This window comes from Bufo bufo, chromosome 3, assembly GCF_905171765.1.
Source record: "Bufo bufo chromosome 3, aBufBuf1.1, whole genome shotgun sequence".
Classification (NCBI taxonomy): Eukaryota; Metazoa; Chordata; class Amphibia; order Anura; family Bufonidae; genus Bufo; species Bufo bufo.
Window position 1 is genome coordinate 131,367,928 of NC_053391.1, and position 18,577 is coordinate 131,386,504.

Below are 18,577 nucleotides of genomic sequence, written 5' to 3' on the forward strand. Positions count from 1 at the left end.
TCATTAAAGGGCTTTTCCGAGATATTTTTACTGATGACCCATCTGGATAGGTTATCAGTAGCTGACTGGTGGGGGGCAGACACCCAGGATCCCTGTCGATCAGATGATTGAGAAGGCACCGGCGCTCGCAGTAGCACCCTGCTTTCCCTAGGCCATGTGATGTCACGTTCATTGGTCACATGGCCTAGGCGCAGCTCAGCCCTATTGAAGTGGCCAAGCACTGCTTGATGAGCAGTAAGAAGGCTGCAGTGCTACTGCCTTCTCAAACAGGTGATCAGCGGGGGTCCCGGGTGTCGGACCCCCACCAGAGGATAGGTCATCAGTAAAATATCTTGGAAAACCCTCTTAACGAGTTGATCAGTGTTGGTTTAATTTCTGGGACTTACTCTAATCCCAAGAAAGAGGATCCTATATGCCTAGGAGTTAGGGCTCATGCACATGAACGTATTTTTTCTTTCCACTTCTGTTCCGTTTTTTTGGGGACCATATGCGGAACCATTCACTTCAATGGGTCTGCAAAAACAACGGAAGGCACTCCGTGTGCTTTTCGTTTCCTTATTTCCGTTCCGCAAAAAAGTAGTGCAGGTCCTATTATTGTCCGCAAATCACGGTCCGAGGCCCCATTCAAGTCAATGGATCCACAAAAAATACAGAACACATCCGTATGACATCCGTATTTTGCGGATCCATACTGTAGAAATGCTATGCCCAGCCCATATTGCTCATGTGTTTGGTGATTAATATGTTACTGTTTCCGATCCGCAAAAAACGGATCGCATACGGAAACCAAACGGATGTGTCTTGTTGAATAACGGAACAGAAGAGGACTTAAATCAGAGAGAGAAAAAAAACTCGGATACGGAACAACAGATCCGTGAAAAACTGACCGCAAAAAAACAACGGTCGGGTGCATGAGCGCTCAGGAGAACAAGCCTTGCATGCATGGGGCTGATTTTCACACATTGCATGTACTGACATTTTGTACAGCTCTGAAACTGGCAGCACTCATCACACTGTGCAAATCCCTCCTCCCCCGATACAATACTTATTAATCCTTTGAATAGGTGATACATATTTTTTTTATTTGCTTCCTAGATAACTACACATGATGGGACAGGAACCAGTGCGAGCCCCAGTAGAGAGGTGGACTATACTGCAGTCTTTGGCCTGGGCAGCAGTCAGGGACACCAGTATAAATTACCCATATCCAATTTCCTAATGGAATCTATAATGAACTGAATTTAATCTTACACAATCGTACATCTAGAAGCAGCACAACAATCAATGACAGGCGAAGCTGGAAACCCAAATTGATACCCAGTCAATAATGTCTAAGTGACTTCATTCTAATGAATACAATTTTGTCCCAGAAAATAAAAAATAAATAGTTTTTCACATCTCTCAAGGCTACTGTCTTCAGCATTAGGCCTCATGCACACGACAGTTGTGTGTTTTTTGCGGTCCGCAAATTGCGGATCCGCAAAACACGGATGGTGTCTGTGTGCGTTCTGCAATTTGCGGAACGGAGCGGACACCCATTAATATAACTGCCTATTCTTGTCCGCAAAAAACGGAAAAGAATAGAATAGGACAGGTTATATTTTTTTTTTCGCAGACCACGGAACGGAGCAACGGATGCGGACAGCACACGCATCTTTTGCGGCCCCATTGAAGTGAATGGGTCCGCATCCAAGCCGCAAATACTGCGGCGGGGATGCGGACCAGATACAGCAGCCGATATTTATTTACAGTAAGAACTAAAACAGCATTTGTTATGGCGGCCTGCCAGCACAGCGCAGGCGGGAAGTGAATTATGGAAGGATCACGCAGAGCGCTCGTTATCCATGAAATACAAATGACAACCTTCAGATAGACAGAAAAAAAATGATTCTACCTGACGTCAGATGGAAACGGGACGAAACCCAGAAGTATGACGGATTAGCCGGCAAGGTCTCCATCAATCATTTCCTGCCGTGTCTGTTAAGCTCTGGCGTCTGAGGCACATGTCACCGTCTCATTTCATCTTTCTATCCTTCTTTTATTTGAAAGAGGTTTTCCAGAATTTGTATTAATTTTCCCCTTCCTGTGAAATCACATACCCCCTTCCTGCAGTCTGACATATGTGTACTGTATATGTGGGGCACAAAATACAATGGGGATGATTTATCAAAGCATTGATATCCCCTGCCCCGCCGGAAGGATAAGCTGCATTACCTGCATTCTCCTCAGAAACATGTAGCTTTGGCGCTCATGCACACAAACAGTTTTTTCACCCCGTGTCTGTTCCGTTTTTTTTTGGGGGGGGGGGGGGGGGGGTTTGCACCCATACGCGGAACAATTATCTTCAATGGGGCCGCAAAAAAACAGAAGTGACCCCGTGTGCATTCCACGTCTGTATGTCCGCATGGCCGTTCCACAAAAAAAAATTCTTATTGTCCACATTACGGACAAGGATAGGACTGTTCTACACTGAACAAAAATATAAACGCAACACTTTCGGTTTTGCTCCCATTTTGCATGAGCTGAACTCAATGATCTGAAACATTTTCTACATTCACAAAAGACCCATTACTCTCAAATATTGTTCACAAATTTGTCTAAATCTGTGTTCGTGAGCACTTCTCCTTTGCCGAGATAATCCATCTAGGGTTTGACGATATCAAAAATATTCCCACGATAACGATATTAAGAAATTTATCGCGATAACGATATATATCGCGATAAATGCCCATTTAGAAGAAAAAAAAACACACTTGGGGCCACAAGGAGACATTATACTGTATGGGGCAGCCACAAGGAGACGTTACACTGTATGGGGCAGCCACAAGGAGACGTTACACTGTATGGGGCAGCCACAAGGAGACGTTACACTGTATGGGGCAGCCACAAGGAGACGTTACACTGTATGGGGCAGCCACAAGGAGACGTTACACTGTATGGGGCAGCCACAAGGAGACGTTACACTGTATGGGGGCAGCCACAAGGAGACGTTACACTGTATGGGGGCAGCCACAAGGAGACGTTATACTGTATGGGGGCAGCCACAAGGAGACGTTATACTGTATGGGGGCAGCCACAAGGAGACGTTACACTGTATGGGGCAGCCACAAGGAGACGTTACACTGTGTGGGGCAGCCACAAGGAGACATTAATTGTTCTACTTTTATAAGTCATTTTTCACCATTTCGGGTATCTGTAACTAGTCAATTGACTTCTAGTAACAACAAAAACATTACAGCGTTAATTCTGTACCAGAACGAGTGGTTTTAATCTTGTGTATCACAGGCTGTAAGCATAAGTGTTGGTGGCGCTCCTGTCCTGTCCTGCACTGCGCAGCCTCGCCTGTCATCTGATTCCGACGTCAGACGTCCGTTGGCGGAAACTGCATTATGGGAGCCTGCATGGAGGAGCCGGGGTAGCCGCTGCGGGCAGCAATTGGTATGGAATCATGCTGGGGCGGGCGGCCGCAGATTTTGAAGCGGTCAGCGCACATGACTGCTTCTATGACGTCACAAAATACCGCGATAATTAGGAAACAGCGATAGCGCCATATCGTTTTTTTAATACCGCGGTATATCGTGATACCGGTATATCGCCCAACCCTAAATCCATCCCACCTCACAGGTGTGGCATATCAAGGTGCTGATTAGACAGCCTAAATATTGCACAGGTGTGCCTTAGACTACCCACAATAAAAGGTCACTCTGAAAAGTGCACAGTTTTGCCTTACTGGGGAGGGGGGGAGGGGGGGAGGGGGGCAGAAAACCAGTCAGTATCTGGTGTGGTCACCATTTGCCTCACGCAGTGCAACACATCTCCGTCGCATAGAGTTGATCAGGTTGTTGATTGTGGCCTGTGGAAGGTTGGTCCCCTCCTCTTCAATAGCTGTGCGAAGTTGCAGAATATTGCCAGGAACTGGAACACACTGTCATATACGCCGATCCAGAGCATCCCAAACATGCTCAATGGGTGACATGTCCGGTGAGTATGCTGCAGCAACGTTGAAAATCAGCAAACCGCTCACCCACACACGCTGTCTGCCATCTGCCCTGAACAGTGAAAACTCATCCATGAATAAAACGCCTCTCCAATGTGCCAGACGCCATGGAATGTGAGCATTTGCTCACTCAAGTCAGTTACGATGACGAACTGCAGTCAGGTCCAGACCCCGATGAGGACGACGAGCATGCAGATGAGCTTCCCTGAGACGGTTTCTGACAGTTTGTGCAGAAATTCTTTGGATATGCAAACCGATTGTTGCTGCAGCTGTCCGGGTGGCTGGTCTCAGACGATCATGGAGATGAACATGCTGGATGTGGAGGTTCTGGGCTGTTGTGGTTACACGTGGTCTGCGGTTGTGAGGCCGGTTGGACGTACTGCCAAATTCTCCGAAATGCCTTTGGAGACGGCTCATGGTAGAGAAATGAACATTCATTGCACAGGCAACAGCTCTGGTAGACATTCCTGCAGTCAGCATGCCAATTGCACGTTCCCTGAAACTTTGCGACATCTGTGGCATTGTATTGTGTGATCAAACTGCACATTTCAGAGTGGCCTTTTATTGTGGGCAGTCTAAGGCACACCTGTGCAATATTTATGCTGTCTAATCAGCACCTTGATATGCCACACCTGTGAGGTGGGATGGATTATCGCGGCAAAGGAGAAGTGCTCACTAACACAGATTTAGACTGATTTGTGAACAATATTTGAGAGTAATGGGTATTTTGTGTATGCAGAAAATGTTTCAGATCTTTGAGTACAGCTCATGCAAAATGGGAGCAAAACCGAAAGTGCTGCGTTTATATTTTTGTTCAGTGTATAAAGGTCCGGCCATTCCCTTCCGCAAAATGTGGAATGCATACGGTCAAAGGGTCAAAGTTGTCCGGGCTTTTAATATTGATGACCTATCCTCAATATCAGATCGGGGGGGTTTGATACCCAGCATCCCCGCCAATCAGTAGTATGTAGAGACTGTGCACAGTGCGCATGTACGGTCTCTGTTGCTGCTTAGACAGCCATAGACAGCAGCAGTGAGCAGAAAAATGGGAGATGGCATTTGCGCACCGTCTCCTAGTACAGCTGATTGGCGGGGTGCTGGATGTCAGACCCCCGCCGATCTGATATTGATAACCTATTCTGAAGATAGGTCATCAATAGTGTTGAGCGAACTTCTGTTTTCAAGTTCAGCGTACAAGGTTCGGGTGATCTAAGAACTCCTTTATGGATTCCACTACCACGGATCATAACTTATGGTCCATGGTAGCAGAATCCATAACAGAATTCTTAGATAACCCGAACCTTGTACGCCAAACTTGAAAACAGAAGTCATCAATATTAAAAGCCTGGACAACCCCTTTAATAAAAGATACATTAACTGATCACCAGGCCTGGACCGCGATACTCCACTTAGCGGCCCCAAGTCGCAAACTGTTGTTATGTGCCTATTTTACGCCAGTTGCTGGAATAGGTGGTCATACTAAAAGACTGCTCATCATTTAACCCCCTAATGGTACTAAAACAAAAACTAAATTTACCATTGTAAAAAAGCGCAACAAAAGAAAAAATATATATAAAGTACAATAAACCTTTAAAAATAAATAAAATGTATTATTAAAAAGAGCACCTGTCAGCTGGATGAACCCTATTAAATCAGGCATACTGCCTGGTAGCATTAGTCCTGCTGATTAACAATACCCATCTTGTGAAAATCGTTTGATACCATGTGTGGAGGAGCTGAGGTGCGCCGAGGGGATAGAGAGGAAGAGTCTAGGCCAGTGGTGGCGAACCTATGGCACGGGTGCCAGAGGCGGCACTCAGAGCCCTTTCTGTGGGCACCCACACCCTGGAAATAGTACCAATATGCCCTAGACTTTTCCTGCCATTCATCAGCGCCGGGCGCACTATGAACAGCACAGGCAGCACATTGAATGTAGGCAGGCTATTATTGCTGAATGATAAAGTACATGGAATATATACTATATTGGACTGTAGTATTCAGGTTAAATTGCAGTGTTGGCACTTTGCTATAAGGCCTCTTTCACACGACAGTATGTCTTTTTCAGTGTTTTGCGGTCCGTTTTAAACGGATCCGTTGTTCCGTTTTTTGTTTCTGTTGTGTTTCCGTTTTTGTTCCGTTTTTCCGTATGGCATATACAGTATACAATAATTACATAGCTAAAATTGGGCTGGGCATAACATTTTCAATAGATGGCTCAGCAAAAAACGGAACGGAAACGGAAGACATACGGATGCATTTCTGTATGTGTTCAGTTTTTTTTGCGGACCCATTGACTTGAATGGAGCCAAGCACCGTGATTTGCAGACAAGAATAGGACATGTTCTATCTTTTCACGGCACGGAAATACTGAAATACTGAAACGGAATGCACACGGAGACACTTCAGTATTTTTTGCTAAACCATTGAAATGAATGGTTCAGTATATGTTCCGTATACTGAACTCAAAAAACGTCCAGTATACTGAACGCAAAATACTGTCGTGTGAAAGAGGCCTAAATATGAGGGTTTTGGGTTACAGTTTGGGCACTTGGTCTGTAACAGGTTAGCCATCACTGGTCTAGGCTCACCTGGCAAAATCAGCAGGGAGCAGGCCCAGAGGTGATCAGCTGATCTTTCTGGAGGCCACATTCTGAAACAGGTTGCCACTTTGAGTACAAAACTGGCTCAGTTCTCAATAAGTTTAAAAACTCATTTGAAAAAATACCTATGTTAAGAATGTACGCGAGTTGTTTTTTTTTGTTGTTTTTTTTTTGCAGTTGCAGTATGTTTGAATGGTGGATCGGCTCACAAAAACAGATGGGTCAGTTCAGGAAAGTGACCCAGCATTTTGCTCAGGGTTTTATCTTTCACAAGTTTATGGTGCGCTCAGACAGGGCAGCATAAAACTGGTGACACATTCCCTTGAAGGAAGAGAGAAAGGTAATTCACACTGAGCTATGAACTTGCAACCCCACAAGCAGGCCGGTAAGAGAAAGTCAGTTAGTCTGAAAATAAAAGACACAGAGAAAATAGGCTGCGCCCTCTGCACTTTTGGACACAGCAGTTGCAGAGAGAGCCGAGCCTCTAGGTGTAACCGTTGCTCCTAGAGGCTCATTTGCATATATTAAAACATCACTTTTCTCAGCAATACGGGCACATATGAACATGGGACCAACACAGATGCCTTCAGCTGCCAAGCGCACATGTAACAGGTCATCCAGTTTCATAGGTACAAATCTGCTGCCAGTCCTACGCCAACGCTCTAATCCCCGTGGGCCTGTACAGGTGACGTCGCATTCATCGGTCCTGTAACTCCTACAGTCAATCCTTGACCTCAACAGTCACGTGAGTATAAACAGCATGACACTGCTGAGGCCACTGTGCGGCTACAGCAGTCATGGGAACGGTGAATGATTGGCACGGTGCACTCTAGGCGTGGGACATTTTACAGGTAAGGTTCGTCTCTTTTTAACACTGCCCTTGCCAAATTTGGTCTTTCATTGGCCATAACATCGGTCCTCTCAATGGTCTGCTATCTGAGCCTCCTGATTGGAAGGCAAGCCGGACCACCGGATTGCCGTACGGCTGATCTGCATAGACCAGCGCACTGGCGGTTAGCAGAGGAGCTCAGTGAAGCAAGTACTTTACTGCCCATAACTACAGTCTCTAAATATGGATTTGGAGGACTTGTAGCAGTGCAGTCAGAAGAATACATGCATCCATAAAGCCTCTGAAGCTGGAGGCTCTTCTGCAGACTACAGGTATTGGGATTACCATTCATACCAGTTTTTCTGTGCTATATACTTACATTATTACTATTCTTTAGCATTCATTTTTGGCTTCCAGTTTGCCTGTAAACAGTGCGTCTGTCCATGATTTTTGGGTAAGGGGTCCAGAAGAAAGAAAAAAAAAAAAAAAAAAAAAAAAAAAAAACACAGGTTGCCAGCCCTATTTATAATATTTTTCATTATGTAAGACTTTCCACAAGCTCCTGAAACAAGCGGACGTGTAGAAACCTGGCAGAGACAGCAGGTGTCAAGTTCCCACTAATCCCCTCTATTTTGGATAGGAACCCATTGGAGGAGGGTAGGTTACCACAGAGCAGCGGGGAAGATTCTAGCTGCAGTCCTAGAGACTGAAAAAAACAAAAAGGCCCCTAGGAATATACAGGACCCCCCACCCGACAATATCTGGGTTGCAATGAGACAGACCAGGTCAGGGAAGGGTAACACGGGAAGGACTGTTTTTACGTTGTGTTTTTTTTGTGCGTCTTTAACTTCCCACTATAGACCCGACTAGGACTGCGCAATAAATCTAACTAATTCAATTAATTCGCCCTTTTTGTGTCTGGCAATGTTGTTTTTTGAAAAATGTCAATATCAATTATTTTTTTTCCCACTGAGCATCACAGTCACATGGGGAAAGTAAGGCTATGGCTACTTTCACACTTGCGTTGTTTTCCAGTATTGAGATCCGGCAGAGGATCGCAATACCGGAAAAAAACATTTCCGTTTAGTCCTCATGCATTCTGAATGGAAACAGATCCGTTCAGGATGCATCAGGGTGTCTTCCGTTCCAGCAACATTCCGCAGCTTGCAGCAGTTTTGTGTTCGGTCAAAAATGAAAAAATAAGATTTATCCGGCACTGAAAACAATATTTCAATGGTCACGGATCCGTTTAATTCTGGTATAGAGATCCTCTGCCAGATCTCAATACCGGAATTAACAACGCAAGTGTGAAAGTAACCTAACTTAAAGGCTATATATACCTTCGGGGGCAATTTATTAACTTTTTTTACATGATTGCATTTTACTCATTGTGGGCTAAAAAGATTTTTTTCAATTGGTCTTTATTAAAAATATTCAGACGTTCTGTCGTAAAGGGTTAACTGTTTGAAAAAAATAAAAAATAAACGAGAAAAAAAATCTATAATCATTCTTAAATGGTAAATAATCAAGATAATTTTGGGAATATTGCCCATCCCTAGACCTTTCTATTGCCAAACTACTCAATCATTAAAGGGGTAGTCAGACATCTCGGACATGCCACCGAATGGTCTAAATTTAAAAATGATGAAATATTTAGCACTTTTGCCAGCACCAGTCTCAGGATTGCTGATCCAGTCTTCCTGCTGCTTATTCACAAACTACATCGGTAAAATGCAGGCATATAGCATGTTACTGCTGCAGCCAATAACTGTCCTCAGCAGTAGAATAACAGCTCATATTTTAATTTACACATTACTCTACAAAACGTATGTTCATACTACTCTCCCCAGCCCTTAGGCTGGGTTCACACTTGAGCGCATTTTATATGCGCATTTAAATCGCGTTTTTATGCGCGTTTTTTGCAATAGTAAACGCGCGTTTGACGCGCGTTTGTGTGATTGACTGCAGTGTCCTATGGCCACAAACGCGCATCAAAACGCCCCAAAGAAGCTCAAGAACTTGTTTGAGCGTAGGGCGTTTTTCAGCGCGTTCAAACGCGCTGTAAAACGCTCAAGTGAGAACCAGGGCCATAGGGAAGCATTGGTTTTCATGTGTTGAGCGTTTTACAGCGCGTTTGAACGCGCTGTAAAACGCTCAAGTGTGAACCCAGCCTAAGGGTGGGTGGGTAAAATGTATCACAGGTTTGCAATAAAATCCACTGCGTGAAAATACCCAACAGAAATTGAGGTGGAAATGTAAAAATCCGCTCTGTATGCCAGTTTCTGTATGGAAAACTGTTCAAATCTGAACCAAGTGGGTGCTCCTGTAATCTGTGTGCAAACCCACAGAAAGAATAAAAATCTGCGCCAATTCTGCTACATGTGCACTTACCCTAAGATTTGAAGACGGTTGCACCACCCCAAACCAGCCGGCACCTCTTTATAACTTTGGCTATCCACTGCCAGCGATGGGGCTTTATTAAGACTGGCGTCTAAAACAGACATCCCAACCTGCAAAAACTCATTTCAGGGAGGTTTTCTTTTTTTTTTTTTTTCTTTCACGAACTTTTTATTACATTTTCCAAACACATGCAGTATCTGCACACTTTGCTCTATGGTGTGGAGGACTGGGCTCATTACCCTGCCCCAAATTATCATATTTATGTATATGATTATAGGGGTTCTGTCACCACCTATAAGCCCTGTGAGCTAAACATATGCTTATGTCCAGGGTAGCATTCTGATTTCTAAGGTGGCCTTATAAAAGCTATTTGTGGCTTTATTCTGCGGAAAAACAGGTTTTACTAACCTGTCAATCATTGAATTAAGGTGCCCAAGCAGGGGAGGTCTATGGATGCATGGTGCCCGGCCGCACGCATCGCTGTTCGTGCCCAGCGCCGCCTTCTACTCCTCAGTGCCGCCTCTCCCCCTCCTCCCGCTTTGAGATCCCGCGCGTGCGCACAGGCTCAGCCTGATGCGCCGTTGCGGACTGCTGGCATCGGCTTCTTCTTGCACTGTGCGCACGCGCCGAGAAGGGGACACTGCTACAGGTTGCCGGAAAGGTTTACTGCGAGTAAACTAGAGATGGGAAGTTCGGATCTTTCACATGAATCGGTTCATTTGAATCAGTTCATTCAAATGAACCGATTCATGAATCGAATCTTCGGTTCATTCGCTGAGCTGACAAGAAGCAAGTGAACCGAAGCTTAGGTTGCGCAATGCGCATGCGCGGATGCTTGGATTCACTTGCTTACTCGCTGAGACGGCTCTTGGTCTGAGTCAGGAAGTTTATTCTTTAAAGCCCTGTGTGTAATTATCTACCCCACTGTAGGAAAAAAACAAGCATCCAGGGGGGGGTGAATTTAACACTGGGGTAAATAATATAATTAAAATGGAGGGTTAAATGTGTAAATGTATAAAAAAAAAATATACATCTCTCTCAATAGTTCTATAGCTACTGAATGAGACAGAAGAAGGGATGCCTTTAACATATATATCTCCTTGAGAAGCCAATTTGACCCTAAAGGGTTAATTCAACCTGTAATCTAAACTCTGGCCTGTCACTTCTCTTATCTCTCTGCTCTGCTATCAGTAAACCTTTCCGGATATATTGTCTCACATGTGGGTGTCAGGGAGCCGCTATCTAATTGCGGGAGACTCCCTGAACGGCCGAGAGACTTGAGATCCCTGCTAAAATGCAATTCTACATAAATGACCCCCTTATTCCCCATCCCTAGAGGTCAGGCCCCTTGCTGTTCATGAAAATAGGCATGTCTACTGCCACTCTGCTCAACTCTTTGGGACTGCAGGAGATAGCCAAATGCTGTACTCAGTTGTGGACAGGGGAGAAGTGTTTGTCCTGGGAAGCCCAATTAGGGGGCGTTCACATCTCTGTTTCATTTTCTGTTCTTCTGATCCGCCAGAAGAAGAAAAAACATCCGTGTCCGACGTTCGTGTTTTTTTTGTGCATCCATTTTAACAGTGACTATCCGTGTCCGCAAAACAGACAATAGGCCATATTGTGTTCTATCTTTTTTGCTGGTCTGTGGAACAGAAATACGGATGCAGACAGCACATGGTGTACTGTCTGTTTTTTTGCGGATCCATATAAATTGATGGGTCCGTGTGCGATCTGCAAAAAAATGTGGATCGGATGCGGACCAAGAATACGGTCGTGTGAATGGGGCCTAATGCACATTTGGCATCCGGTTGAGCCATTTCCATCTGAGTACTTTTCCCCAGGATCTGTTTTATTAAAGGATCTGGTTTTATTTTCAATTCTTCTGATGGATCAAAAGAACGGAAAATAAAACGGAGATGTGAACCCCACCTAAGTGTACAGCCCAACTACAATGCCCACTTACCTGTGGAAGCCAATTACCACAAAACTGTGCAGCAATGCAAAATGAAAGGTGGAATCGGATTGGTTGCTATGGGCAACTAAGCCAGTTCTACTTTACACCAGTTTAATACATTTCAGATGCAAGCATGCTGTGATACCGCAGTCACTATGAGGAAATAGGCCTGATAAACACCACTTCAGCTTTGTAATGATTATCTTTTCTTTTTAATGCCTCATTCACATGTCCGTGAATTACAGACGTGTGCCGTACGTGTTCGACGGACAGCATACGTACCTATTCATTTTAATGTGTGTACTCAGTGTTTTAGCACGGTCCGTGGGTCCATGAATTTAGCACATAAGCATGTTCCATTTTGTCCATGTACCCGGATCCATCACGCCCATTGAAGTCTATGGGTCCGTGAAAAATGCTATCAGTGTTTCACGGACCATTAGAAAGAGAGGATATCAAAATGAATTTTCAGCTGTACAGTGTCTATGAAACACAGATGGACACACGGACCAAACATGGATCTTCACGGATAAATCACCGATCATCTTATCACGGGTTTCATCACAGACACGGCCGTGTGAATGAGGCATGAGGTTTTTGCATACGTGCAGGAGTGCCCAGATACTTGGTATTGTCCCAAGAAAAATATTCTAAATTTTTCAAACCAGCACCTGGATCCGAATACTTTTGTATTTGCACATGATTAAAAAAAATTCAGAACTATAGAGTTACTCAATAAAATGTATCTGTATAGCGCCACCTGCTGTTTGTTTTTATCTTATTTCTTTGTCCTGCTCACTGAGAAGGCTGCACATGCTCATAGGACTTGATCATTTGAGCTGATGTTTGATGGCCAAGTTGGGCTTTTAATGTGGTCAGTCTGATTGGCCAATTTATTGCAGGCAGGCTTGGAGTGGCCCACTAGGGGAGCACGTGAATCACCCGGTGGGCCCCTTGTCCCCCCACTCCCTGTAAAAAAAAAAAGTCTTCTGTGCCATGTCCTGATTGTACTACATACATATAAAGTAAAAAATATATATTTGTACTGTGTTAGTCACAATACAAGATAAAAAAAGATTGAGATCCCTTCGTGGTGGACACTTTTTAATGGCTAACTGAAAAGATGATGACAAAATGGCAAGCTTTTGTGGCTACTTGGGCATCTTCCTCGGGTGTTTTTTAAGACCGTATCTGAAGGTTCACAAATTTATACACCAAAGTACATAGGAACTAGAAAAGCTACAATTTCTGGGGAAACTGTGTGAGGTGTTGTTGCCTCCACCAGTAGTCTACAACTGGAGTGGGCGGAGTAACTGGGTGGAGTGGGCGGAGTAACTTGTGTGGTTGGAGTGGCTGGAGTATCTGTGGAAAGGTTGGACTGGGCAACTTGAGTAACTTTATGGAGTGCGCAGAGTAACTGTATGGAGTGAGTAAAGATAGTAAACATTACACTAACCAATTGTTTGATCAAATTTAAAAAGTGCACATGGCGAGCTTGATAGAGTGAAATGCATTTCAACTTTTATTTATTTCTATAGCACATTTAATTGCAATGTTGTTGCCCAAAGTGCTTCACAGTTACATTAAAACATTAGCAGCATTATCAAGCCTAGCAGATGAAGGTATGACCACTGCATTTGGGGGTGTCAGCATCTTGACGTAGAATGGAGGTGAAGGTGTGCTATCTGTTTGATGACAATTGGTGTTCACAACCAGTGTTTCCTGGCAACGCTCATGCCCAGTTTATGCAGCCTCTAAGCGTGTGACACCACATCACTATGTACCTCCTGGGCACATTCACTGTCACAAACCTGCTGCTGTGGGGCTCCGGATCCCGAATGTCACAAACCTCCATTTCCACTCTGCTGCTGTGGGGCTCCGGATCCCGAAAGCGTGGGTATGAAAGGTCCCGTTTAGTCCAGCGTATCTTTGCAGCTTTAGATCTCTTTCCTTTACATGGCATGATGATATTCACACAGCTCTAATTTCTTTTCGTAAATGTAGCTCGTTGAAACACCTCAAATACTCTCTACTGTATAAAACTTATTTCCAAACTTTTAAAGGGGTCGGCCACCCCAAGTATCAAACATCCAAAGTGCCCCGGACAATAGCCCAAACTATGAAGTATTTATATCATGCTATATGTCATTTTTCTAATCTGTTCTCCATGACATGTTCCCCTGAGGAGCTTCCTCAGACAGGCTGGGCGGAGCAGCTGTAAAGTGAAAGTAAATATCCCAGCATGCACTGCAGCAAGCATCTTCAGAGGAGGAGTCACATGACATCCCCGCCCACCTCTGTTCCTATAGAGACAAGAGCCCCCCAGACTTCTGTACAGACACAGCAATAGAAAGCCCACCCCAGTCCCAGCAGTAAAGAGAGGTCACTTCACTGGCGGTTGCCATTTTCAAACGGTTGTAGTTTAAAAATTATAAATCCTACAGTGAAGAGCTTTATATTGTGAGAATCACAAGACCCAGACCTACATTTTGATGCACCGTATGTCTCTGAAAGGCACAGTCATAGTTTAGAAATTGCCCTTCAAATTTGAGCTGGCTAGAGTGGAGTTTCAATGAAGGTCAATGGGCGGCGTGATGTTGCAAACAAATGGTCATATTGTGAAAACTATCAGAACTATGGCTTAGCCCAGGGCTCGAAAAATCCCAGGCGCCAGGTCGCCATGGCGATCAGGAATTTGGGCCTGGCGCTTGGGTATTTGTCAGCCCATTTTCAAAGGTGCACGGGGCAAAGTGTGCGGAGCGCCGGAGGGGGGCCCGTTCTGTCCGGAGGCAGCAGGAGTGGAGATGAGCGCCTCCATTGTGGAAGCGCTCATCTCCATATTCATCTGTATCGCCGTCCTCAGGACAGCGATACAGATTAATGGTGCGGAGGAGCAGGCGTCTTCCTTGCCCGTTCCTCTGATGGCATTAGGCCTGTAGCCTATCAGAGGCCGGTGCAATGACATCATCGCACCGCCTGAGCCGTACAGAGCGGGACACAGGCTGGAAGAGGCCTGCATCGCATCACTGACAGTGCAGCGTCCTACTACGTGTGTGTGGGCACTGCTTAAAAGCACTTTTTACCTTGTCAACAGTACTAGGTTGTAATGTATGATATTGTATGCATGTATCTGCAAAATCCCTGTTGCCAGGCAGATTAGGTGAAATTTATACATCCCACCACTAGATGGGGATATAGTTCAGGTCTTATATATACCTAGGTCAGGCCTAGTAAGACCAGAGATCAGCTGATAGTGGAGTAAAAATGTAGTCAGAGAGGAGAGCAGATCTGAGGGAATCAGATCAGATTAGGCCTCCTGCACACGAACGTATTTTTTTGCGGTCCGCAAAAACGGGTCCCGTTTTTCCGTGATCCGTGACCGTTTTTTCGTCCGTGGGTCTTCCTTGATTTTTGGAGGATCCACGGACATGAAAAAAAAGTCGTTTTGGTGTCCGCCTGGCCGTGCGGAGCCAAACGGATCCGTCCTGAATTACAATGCAAGTCAATGGGGACGGATCCGTTTGACGTTGACACAATATGGTGCCATTTCAAACGGATCCGTCCCTATTGACTTTCAATGTAAAGTCTGGAGTCCCTTTTATACCATCGGATCGGAGTTTTCTCCAATCAGATGGTATATTTTAACTTGAAGCGTCCCCATCACCATGGGAACGCCCCTATGTTAGAATATACTGTCGGATATGAGTTAGATCGTGAAACCTCATTTCCGACAGTATATTCTAACACAGAGGCGTTCCCATGGTGATGGGGACGCTTCTAGTTAGAATATACTACAAACTGTGTACATGATTGCCCCCTGCTGCCTAGCAGCATCCGATCTCTTACAGGGGGCCGTGATCAGCACAATTAACCCCTCAAGTGCCGCACCTGAAGGGGTTAATTGTACTATCATATCCCCCTGTAAGAGATCAGGGCTGCCAGGCAGCAGGGGGCAGACCCCCCCCCCCCCTCCCAAGTTTGAATATCATTGGTGGCCAGTGCGCCCCCCCCCCCTTCCTCCCTCTATTGTAATAATTCGTTGGTGGCAGTGTGCGCCCCCCCCCCCCCCTTCCTCCCTCTATTGTAATAAATCGTTGGTGGCACAGTGTGCGCCCCCCCCCCCCCTTATTGTAATAAATCGTTGGTGGCACAGTGTGCGCCCCCCATCGGCCCCCCCCTCCCTCTATAGCATTAACAACATTGGTGGCCAGTGTGCGGCCTCCCATCTGCCTCCCATCTCCCCCCCCCCCCCGCGGGTTACTAGCAATAGTACAATAGTAAAAGATTCATACTTACCTGGGAGCTGTGATGTTCGTGTCCGGCCGGGAGCTCCTCCTACTGGTAAGTGACAGTTCATTTAGCAATGCGCCGCACAGACCTGAGGCTGTCACTTACCAGTAGGTGGAGCTCCCGGCCGGACACAAACATCGCAGCAGCCGGTAAGTATGAATATTCTACTATTGCTATGTAACCATGGCAACCAGGACTGTAGTAGCGTCCTGGTTGCCATGGTTACCGATCGGAGCCCCAGCGATTAAACTGGGACTCCGATCGGAACTCCGCTGCCACCAATGATGATGGGGGGGGGGGGGGGGAGATGGGAGGCCGCACACTGGCCACCAATGTTGTTAATGCTATAGAGGGAGGGGGGGCCGATGGGGGGCGCACACTGTGCCACCTACGAATTATTACAATAGAGGGAGGGAGGGGGGGGGCGCACACTGTGCCACCAACGAATAATTACAATAGAGGGGGGGGGGGGGCCGCACTGGCCATCAATGATATTCAAACTGGGGAGGGGGGGGGGGGGGTCTGCCCCCTGCTGCCTGGCAGCCCTGATCTCTTACAGGGGGATATGATAGTACAATTAACCCTTTCAGGTGCCGCACCTGAAGGGGTTAATTGTGCTGATCACGGCCCCCTGTAAGAGATCGGGTGCTGCCAGGCAGCAGGGGGGCAGTCTTGTACACAGTTTGTAGTGTATTCTAACTAGAAGCGTCCCCATCACCATGGGAACGCTTCTGTGTTAGAATATACTGTCGGTTCTGAGTTTTCACGAAGTGAAAACTCAGCTTTGAAAAAGCTTTATGCAGACGGATCTTCGGATCCGTCTGTATAAAAACTAACCTACGGCCACGGATCACGGACACGGATGCCAATCTTGTGTGCATCCGTGTTCTTTCACGGACCCATTGACTTGAATGGGTCCGTGAACCGTTGGCCGTGAAAAAAATAGGACAGGTCATATTTTTTTCACGGCCATGAAACACGGATCACGGATGCGGCTGCAAAACGGTGCATTTTCCGTTTTTGAAAGTCAATGGGTCCGCGAAAAAAAAACGGAAAACGGCACAACGGCCACGGGTGCACACAACGGTCGTGTGCAGGAGGCCTTAGTGGGAGAGAATGTAGAGTGAAGACTCCATGACACAGATTAGTGAGTGGAGCCAACTTCGCTAGGAGGTGATACTCAGATGTGAGGCGCAGAAGAGCGTTTTCCTTCTGTGGCCGGACTGTAGACTTGCATCCCTGACCAGTAGGAGAAGAGTTTGCCTCCCTGGAAAAGAAACAAGCTTTCCTAAGGAATCATCGGTGATAAGAGCCATATTTGAGGGCCACAGACACCTTTGCATTGTGGAGGATTTATAGCTTCAGGCAGCCACACCAAACTTCTGAGGGACAGTTGAGTTTTCCTGTCTAAATATTCAGCTTGTAGGGAAAGACAAGGAATAGGATGCCACACATCTAAAGGAACCAGGTACACCTAACCCACTGCTCCGAAACTAGAAACCTGAAAAGCCTAGAAACAGTGGATTTGCAGAATTAACTCTGTCATCAAAAGACTGCATATCTGTACTGCTGCAACCAAAGTCATCCAAAGTAAAAGTTGTGAGTTGCATCTTACCACTGTCTACCTCATTATTACCACTACTGGTTGTACCACCATTAACGGTACTGGCGTCACGACAAAAAACATCAAGGGACTCAGCCGCAACAAGCACCCTAAGCACCCCTAACATCAAGAGCACCTCAACCACCATCTTGGCTGATGCTTCCCTACCACAGAGCGTGCCCCGGAGGATTTCGTGCTGTCCACCTCAACACTGTGCTGCGGGCCCAGGGAGGCTTTCTGCTAACCGTGAGTAAACTGATGAACTGTGTGTTATAATTTGGCCCCTCATCGGTCCACCGTGCACCTCACGTGTTGCCCCTGCGACTGGCTGGCTGCAACAGCAGCATAAGGTAAGTGTATGAGTTTATTGTTTTTATTATTTATAGTATACTGTGGAAAGAAGGGGGGTGGGGGACTATATATACTGGCACAATATGGGGAGTGGGCACTATGGAGAAGAGGGGAAGCACTATGGGGCCCTATATACTGGCACATTATTGGGGGGCACTATGGAGAAGAGGGGAAAGAGCACTATGGGGGCATCTACTGGGGGCTTTATGACGCGGCTCCGCCCTGGCTCCTAACTTTTTTAGCTGGCTCCTAGATTCCAAGGAAATTTGGCAAGCCCTGGCTTAGCCGTGGACATTTTTAGTGGCAGCAGGGCTAGCTGAACATTTTAATATAAGATTTGTGTAGGTGGGCTTGAAAATGAGGGAGTGGTGGCAGTTTAGAAATCAGGTCCTGATTTTTCAGCTCCCACTCTAGTTTTGAACATTCCGCCATTCATTCCTTATGGGACCAATTTCGCCACAAAAACGCAGATATTTCGTAAACCATTCGGCAAAACGTTCCACAAAGTAATAGCACACCAAACGGGAACAATCCGCACGTTTCAGTATATTAC

The 18,577-nt window shown here is 45.9% G+C and overlaps 1 protein-coding gene across 1 annotated transcript in view; it reads right to left on the reverse strand.

Moving 5' to 3' along the window:
• The window catches only part of LOC120994783 (tricarboxylate transport protein, mitochondrial-like), a 47,092-nt gene that overhangs the window by 15,698 nt on the left and 12,817 nt on the right, over positions 1 to 18,577 (reverse strand). The window lies entirely within an intron of this gene.